Below are 9,268 nucleotides of genomic sequence, written 5' to 3'. Positions count from 1 at the left end.
AGGATGACATCAAATTTGTCATCCAAATCCAGTACGATGAAATCATCATCATACTGTAAATCTCTTAACGTGTAGTGAAATTTCACTACGCGTTTCATCACTGTTATCGATGCGCCTGTCGCTAGACGCACCGTCATCCTCGTTGGAGGGATGTCGCGCTCAATATATTTGAGCCTACTACCCTCTAGTGACTGGCGACGAATAAAGTTATTCGACGCTCCGCAGTCCACTAGGGCTTTAAGTGACAAATCATTTGTCACTTTCAACTTCAAGGTGATGAGGGATACCTCATCACCAGGTGCAGAGACACATAATGATTGTGTGTCTGGAGCAACTTTTGTCAAGAGATTTGCAAATTCTCTTGAGGTTGCTGGATCAGTAGGGCGTTGCGCCCCTACTGACCCCGTCCATTTTTTGGCGGTCCGCCTCGCTGTTGCGATTTCGCAACAACGTCGGATCCGCGACCGTTGCCCTTTTTGGCATACGATCCAAAATTACGTTCAGTACCTTTTGGTGCTGGACGTGGGGCACTACACTCATGAGCGTAATGTCCCAATTTTTGGCAGCGATGGCATTTCTGCGATCGCTTATTATTCGAAAAGCGAGGTTTCTCGCTTTCGACATAGGAAAGGTCCATGGGTTCTGGACCTCCTAGTTCGTGTCGTCTAGGTGGACGATATGATGACGAACTTGCTTGAGCCTGTCTCAAGCTAAAGTCCTCCTGTTCCGCTACGGATATTGCTTCTTCAAGCGTATCCAGTTCCAAGCGGAACAGGTGGGTCTTTACGGGACCATCCGTAAGACCTTGCATGAACACCGTAATCAACGTGTGTTCATGAACTGGGTTATTCGTAATACAACTCGCTAAGAGTCGTATGTGCTGGGCATACGCGTGAACATCACGCTTGCCTTACTTGAGTTTCAAAAGCTCTGAACGAGCTCTGAACTCAGCCCTTGGCGGTTCAAACGTCTGTTTGAGTCGGGTTTTAAAAGCCTTTAGCGGCCCAAAAACGTATAAGTCGCGCAACTTAGGCCTAATGTCCAAGTTTTGGCACGACCTGCCAAATTTAATTGAGCGAATGCGACTTGCATTTGCTCGTCGACGATGTGACGTGCCCTTATGGCATCGTCCAACTCGACAAACCATCTTAAGTGGAGTCTTCTTCGACTGCCCTAAACTTAAAGATATCAATCTTTATGATTTCGGGACGACGCGTGTGCGTCATTCCAGGTACAGGGGTCTGTACCTGTTGTAACCTCAACAGTTCTGCCTATTGAGAGCCTTGCTGATTCAGCAAGGCTACCTTTTCCTTCATCTCGTCAAGTTCATGTTGTATGAACTTGGCGATGGCTAAATGGAAGGCATCTCTGTACAAATTGGACAGCATTGCCAAGATTGCATCGTTTCCTACGGTCGAACTCACTCGTTCGACCGCACTCCTTTCTTTGTCACTTAAAAAGGAGTAGCTTTCAGGGGAAACCTGATGCGTATTCCCACAATCATTTAGCATGTCCATGATAGATGAGGGAAATGTGGTCCTTGGATGGACTACAAAGTGCTACCAGGTGTAACGGGGCACTACGACTTGTACTGCTTCAGTACAAGTCCACTTCGCACTGCTTCAGTTGCAAGTGGTGCCTTACGTTAATTGACGTAAACTGTACGTGCAGAGGAAGACTTCTCTTAAGACAACTAGACTTAAGAGGGTAAAATGAAAACTGCATTAAATATAAGTAAGTGTCTCTTGTTCTATCTTTGTAAATGCTAACTTAATTATAAGCTAATACTAAACATGCAACTGAAATCTTATCTTATCTTATCTTATCTGTCTCTCTCTTTTGTTTATCTCTACAGCTGATTAGTCTGCGAAATAAATAGATATAATGGTCTATACCTATTTATGGATAAGTATTCTGAACATTACTATATAAAGTAATATCCTCCAAATATTATCTACCTTGTAGATAATATATTAATTAACAACTTTTAAGTGTTAATTTCATGTAACGATACACCCCGTTACAAACCCCCTTACAGAACGAATTACATTTCCAAATTCGTCAAAGAGGAGCGAGGAACTGCGAGCAGCTTTACGCGCCGCTAGTTTACTCAATCACTCTAGCGACCTGTATTTTCATACAGGCGCCAAAGATGCCACGTAAAACGGGCCACGGTGGTGGGTCGTCTGCGAAGACGCCCACTCAACCTCGCACTAAGCGCACGCGCCGCGTTAATTCTCCGGCCGCGTCCAATGCCTTAGTAAAAACGCCGACAGCTACTGCTGCTGTCGCGTTAACGGGGCTAAAGGATTCATCCCACTTTAACACTACAATGAGCTGACAACGTCACCTCATAGTAGTAATGCGGGCAACGAGCTCATGAGGAAGGATGATGGCGCATCATTGACCACCCAAACTTCTCTCATAGCTCACAACATGGAGACAGCAACATTTACGAATGCTGTCTCGTCGTCTGCGCTGGCTTGCGCAGCGACCATTAATGAGAGCGCTGCCCAAAATGCGCAGCCGCTTCTCCGTTGGGTATAACTACAACGCTTGATGCTCAGACCATAATCTATAATGATCTGAAATAGAGGATTTAGAGCCTAAAGCTCCGCCGACGACACGTGAACGTGCTCAGTCGGTGTCACAAGCCAGTCGTTAAGAACGTTGCTATGTGACGGGTGGCATATCATTGATGCCCCCTCCATCTAAATGGCTTCGTTTAAACGGGCCAAGAGTCGCTCCTAGCGCGCTCTTCTAGACGCACATAATTAATAAGGCGTCTTTCAATCATGGAGGGCTCAGGGAAAATCGTTTGGGCGTATTTTCCCGGTCCTGGTCGTGTTGCGTTCAAATGAAACACCCGACCAATACGAGGCGGAATTCCTGCGCCGCATTCCGATGCGATGAAACAGCGGTCGCAGCGAATTACTTTCGCCCGCTTGCGTGTGAAAGAAATCATCGGCGGTACTGTACGCCGTTTTTCTTCTCACAACGCTGCTTCTGCTAGTCCGTTTGAGACTAGCGAAGAGGCCTCAGCTGGCGCTCCTTTCCATAGGCAGCCACCAAGCCGGGCGCATCAATACGTAGGGTGTCGATCGGTTCCCAAGAGTCAAACTCTTCGGGTAACCTCTTATTGGACGAGGATCTGATATCCTTGCCTCACGGAGCGGTGGGCAAGCAACCTTCCAACAAGGAAGCGTTGATTTCCAACCGCAACCATCAGTGCAGGCGGCGCCCGATAGGAGTGGTGATCTCGCCTAACTACTCTTGGCTGCCTTACCTTCGTCCGCTCAGTCACAGTCGTTAAGCGCTGCTGAACGACGTATTGCGGATCTCGAGAGTCAAGTATCGCGACTGACCTCGGTATCTCGTTGATGTCCGAGCGAAGGCTCGTCAGGGTTATGAACGCCTGAAGACTCGATTGGACCTAGGATAATGCTGAGGGATCCGCGTTACTCGCGTGATATCCCTCGCTCTCCGAGTCCTGTTCGTGGTGGGAGGAGTCGGTCGGCTGATACTTTTTCGCCTTCACCGTCCCCCTCCCCCGAAAGACACTCGACCCACAGTCGGCGTTACCATCGGTCTACTTAGACGGATGGTGGTATGTGACCTCATTTGCGTCTACATACCGTTCTAGACGACCCACGTAAAATTCGGGGTGCGCCTTCGTATACGGGGGAGGGTGAGGTCTCCAACCTCTCCTACCACCGTAAAGCGCCCAATGAATCGCGGCAACAACTTCGTAGTACCTCCAGATAGTACAGAAATTGCATTTTTAGGTAGGGTAATAGCTCATAATAGTACTATTACCCACTCTAAAGCGTTCATTCTCTTTGCGACCATTTCAGTCCGCGTATTCTTTTTGCTTGTCCTGTGCGCTTGCCATTGTGTCGCGGACTTCACGTGTGATGGCTAATCGCTCATCCACGAAGCGTTGAGCTCCACATAATCTTTAAGCATCAAACTCGCATATGATACCGCCGACAGGTAGGTCATAACGCGTAGTATATTGACCACTGCTAAACTGGCAGGGTCACTAGGGCAAGTTTCTGTCCTTGAGATGTTACCCTCATGGGTCATCGTCATATTGACGAAACTATGTCCCTCTTTCGCACCGAGCATAGTGAGGGGCCCTCCCCCACTAAGAGTCGGGCTGCGCACAAACGAGAGTGGCGTCCGAGGATGGCGCAGTCCGTTAATATAAAACGGTGTCTCACCCGTACTGGCGTGGACACTGTTATTTGTAGCAAACTCCATAAAAAGGAATTGCTTGCTCCACTCTTTGGGAGTTGCTATAGTGCGCTAGACATCCACCACGACCCGATTGGCACGTTTTGTTTGGCCAACGGTCTGTGGATGACAGGCTGTTGATACAATGAGCTTGCTACCCAGCAGCTCAAGCACATGACGCCAAAAACCCTACATAAAACGTGGATCTCAGTCCGATATTATGGACTCGAGCATCCCGTAAATCCGGTATACGTATTTCAGAAGACAAGAGAGCTGCCTCTTTGCCTGTGATCGATGTTATACATGGTGCTAAATGCACCATTTTGCTCAGATTTTTTACAAAGACGTTGATCTTTGTCCAACCCTTTTGGTCAGGCGGCATACCAAGCATGAAGTCCAGACTGACCGACTTCCAACAGTTGGTTGGAATCGGTAGCGGCTTTAGTGGCGCACTACTGGACGGTGCAGGCTTAATGCTCTGACACTGTTTGCAAGAGCGAATATAGTTGGCCACCATCGATATAGGTGTGGCCACCAAAATCCCTCTGGCGCTCGTAAAATGTCTTTTCACGGCCCAAATGCCCATGCCTTATAGATGGTGCATCACGGAGCTCGTGAAGGATCATCAGCTTGCCTTTGAGGCAGCTCAAAACCGTCTTCCGCAGCTAGCTGCTAGAGCGTCAGCAGCCTCATTTAGAGGGCCAGCTGTACATTCTGGTGAGGATGGAGCAATCTGCGACACGACCGCCTGTCTCGATGCAAGCGCCTTCAAGTCCACGAGGGAAGGGTCCCGATATGGCTTGAGCAAGCCAACGTAGAACGCTGGGTGTGTACGCAGCTTGCATGGAAGGTTTAGCGTATAAGCTAGGATCTTCTTGGCCACGACCGTAAATGGTCCAATAAAGCGCGATCGCGATTTGGTCTTGAAGACCGCGAAAACCAAGTTGGTAGGTAGGTTTTTAGCGTTTAGTAAAACTCGGTCTCCGACCATATAAGAATTAACACAGCTTCTGCCTTTGGCATCTGCTTGTTCTTTTTGTTTGGCTTGGCTATCAGCCATCGTATCCCATACATGTCTTAAGACACTAAATCGCGTCGCGCAAAACTCGCTTACTTTTTTCCGAGCGGTAACAGGGCTGTAATCAGCAAGCCTATCGGCCATTTCACCCCCACCAAGCCCTAAACCTTGCAGTGGTATCGTTAATGGAACGTGCGGGTGGGTACGACCGTTTACATATAACGGAGTATAGCTTGTAGAGGCATGAACAGCGTTATTTAACGCAAATTCCACCACTGGGAGCATTGCGTTCCAGCGCTTTGGTGCCTTAGCACATACGCTTTGTAAAAACGTCTTCAATGACGCGATTGACACGTTCAGTTTGGCCATCGAGCTGCGGATGGTCCGCAGTGGACATATCCAATCTGGTGCCAAGCCCTCGGAAAATTGATTTCCAGAATTTATCCTTGAAACGGGGGTCCGATCAGAGACAATTGCCACTGGCAAATCATGTTGTCGAGATACGCGATCAATAAACAGCCTAGCTGTACCATCACCATCAATGGAATCTGGCACGGCCGCTTAGTGAGCCATTTTGCTCAATCGGTCAACAAAGACCATTATGCCGGAGTTACCGGCTGAATATCTGTAGGTAGACCGAAAACAAAAATCATAGTAATGGACTCTTAACACCCTATAGGTACGGGCAGACTTGCCAGTGGCACAGCATCATACGCCGAGGGTTTAACCCTTTAAAAAGTTTCGCATGTGCGAACGTATGAACTGACCCTTTTGTAAAGTTTAGGCCACCAATAAATCTGGCTTACAGAGACGTAGGTCTTTTCTCTCTTTCGAGATGACCACCGAGGATAGTATCGTGTGCCTCATCGAGGATTCGGTTCATTAAATACTCATCTTGAGGAACAACGACGCGCGGAGAATCAACAGCGTCCGTGCAATAAAACAACAGGTCATTATCGATAGAAAATCGATGTAACCTTGCATGCAAACGTGCCGGCAAATTATTACCTGATTAGAGTTCTTTAGAGCTCGTAGCAGAGCTACAAACTGTTCATCCTTAGCGTAAGCCGAACGATTAATTCAGGAATAGGCGATTGATAGTCGTCAAATGAGTAATCTCATAATCCAGCCTGCGTGATAACGCATCGGCCAAAGCATTCTGCTTGCCGGGCTTATACTTCACCTCGAAGTTGTATTCGGCGAAAAAGGATAGCCATCGGGCCATTCTCTGTGAGAGATGGGGCGACTTAGTCGCCGTGCGTAATGACGCGTGATCTGTATATATCACAAACGACTAAAAGCCGAGCAGACGAGCTCTGAATTTAACGAGAGCATACTTCATAGCAAGTAACTCTAACGCAATAACACGTTTACGACCATCAACATATGTTCGTAATAGAGCACTGCCAATGGCAAAATCCGAAGCGTCACAGACGACGCTGAAAGACCAATTTGGATTTGGCAGTGCCAGAATTGGGGCATGCATTAGACTATCTTTAACTGCTTGAAAAGCATTATGTTCTGTGCTAGTCCAGCACCATTTTTTTAAGAAGATTAGATAATGGCCTAGCCATATCCGCGTAATTTTTGCTATAGTTGTGTAAATAATTGGCGAGACTTAATTATTTACGCAAATCCTTGGTATTTAGGGACCGGCCAATCTACTATAGCTTGTACCTTAGCGGGATCCGCTCTAAGGCCTCGCTTCCCAGTGAAGCACCCTAAGAAAGGAATTACTTCTGCTCCAAAAATGCATTTAGATGCATTGGCATACAATTTATTTGTGCGCATACATTCGAGCACTGCTACCAAATGGTATAAATTGCTTTTCCATATCCGACCGACTCTGCTCCGCACGAATAGTGACAAAAATATCATTGAATTAAGTCTTTGCAAAACTTCGATGGGAGCGAAACAGTTGCGTCAATAGACAATAAAATGTTGCGGGAGCATTGGAAAGCCCTTGTGGCATGACCAACCACTCCCACAACATACTGCTTGGGGTGCTAACCGCTGTAAGCGGGATATCGCTAGCTCGCATGAGCAGTTGGTAGTAATCATCGACCAAGCCAAGCGCACTGTACATTGTACATCCCACCATATTGTTCTGAAGAACATCCTTTATATGAATGGAGGTTTGTGCTGGTATAGTGGCAGCATTAAGCTTATTATAAGCATGTACAATGCGCCATTTGCCATTTGGCTTTTTGACACAAAATGTCGGTGTCGAATCGGGAGATTTGCTCTCTCATACCATTTCAGCCTCATGCTTAGCACGGAAGAAAAATCGTCAATGACATCACACTGTTCCTTTGGTAAAGGCCACTGTCGTGTGACACAGTATTTGGTTCCAGGAACCAGCTCAAATTCATGACGAACACCTCTATCCGCGCGACTGCTACTATATTCTTAAGCTGGCTTCTTCATTTGCCACTAGCGTTGCTCGCCTCGCCGAGTGACATTTTTCACTTGCCTATCCATCATGTTTTTAGTAGAGATTCTCTCCCCTAAGTACCACCGACCAATCTGCTCAACGCTCGTGATTGACAGAAAGGGAAATTGAAAAGCTTGGCGTCGAAGGTAAACAGATGGTGGATCGGTACATACCACATCTTGAATTTCCATAATCAGGGAATAAAATGGATCCGTAGGATCTTTAAGGATCGATGACCCACTCCGCGCACGGAGTGCAGCTTTTGTGTCATCCATGACAGATTCGTCCAGAAGTGACGATGAGCTTAATCGTTAGTCGAATGACCAATATTTTAGAGGTCACCAGCGTTTAAGCTCGGCCACACTCATTAGTCGACACTTCGTCTAGCTCCAAAAAGCATGTAATAAAGGGATTGCCGCAAGGCTAAATTCTCCTGCGATGTTACCGGTTACATCATTTACAAGTGTGTGCAATTGCTCACTCGTATCACTTTGTGAGGGTATACACGCTTTGCGTCTCCTCTGTTTTGGAGTAGAGACGATACGCCTCTTTGAGGCCGGCAAATTCACGTCTCCAAATTTTCAAGCCTGTATTGGTTCTATTCCAGACATGGTGTCTAATTCGACATCCGACTATGGAGTTATTTAACTCAACATCTTTATCCAGCGAACGTTTACGTGTCGCTTAGAAAGGATTGACCCAAAATGCCCTGGCGAACCGCCAATAGTGTCACTATTGACACTCAGTATGGTGCCACCTCGGCCGACCATACTCGGTGGACTTAGACATGCCACTCCACGTATCTCAGGGATATTGCACCCTTGAGGTCCTGGCGAACCACCAAAAGTGTCACTACTGACACTCAGTATGGTGCCACTTCGGCCGACCACACAGTGGATTTAGACGTGCCACTCCACGTATTTCAGGGATTTTACACCCTTGATGATTCGGCCGTAGGCCAAAAATAATTTCAGCATTCAGTAAGTCGTTATTACAACGCGTGTCACTCGACGGAGTACGTACCGTTCCACTCCTTCTTCTGAGTCGGAATCAGAATTATTTTTTCAACACTGGAGTTTATTAACTAAGACATTCCAATATCTAATTACTGACAGACTCAGTCAATGATCCGCGCTGATGCCTCTTTTGTTGTTTAGCAAAGGTGGGTTCATGACTCTCCAAAACTTTGCTAGGAACATTGCGCGTGGCGCCTAAGGTCTTAGACCTCCAATCGATCCATGGCTCATGGCGTTCAAGCCAGGCCATACCAAGAATGAGACCATATCTCGAATCCAAATCAAGGACGAAACAGCGTTCCATACTGTCAAAGTCCAGAAACTTTATACCTAAGTTCAATGGGACTTTGGGAACAGTGACACGAGTCCCAGTCGCTAAGTGAACAGTGATTGAATCACTTTCATGCGATTTAAGCGCCTCAACGTATTGTTGATTCCCTTCAAAAGAAAGACGCCGTGCATAATTAAAAGTCGCTCCTATGTCAGTTAAAATTGACCATGGCTTATCAGAGTCCTTCACAATCTGTTGAGCGACTAACAAGTCAGGCTTGTACTCACGCCCCG

This window comes from Bremia lactucae, linkage group LG13, assembly GCF_004359215.1.
Source record: "Bremia lactucae strain SF5 linkage group LG13, whole genome shotgun sequence".
Classification (NCBI taxonomy): domain Eukaryota; phylum Oomycota; class Peronosporomycetes; order Peronosporales; family Peronosporaceae; genus Bremia; species Bremia lactucae.
Note: the sequence above shows the minus strand (reverse complement) of the source record.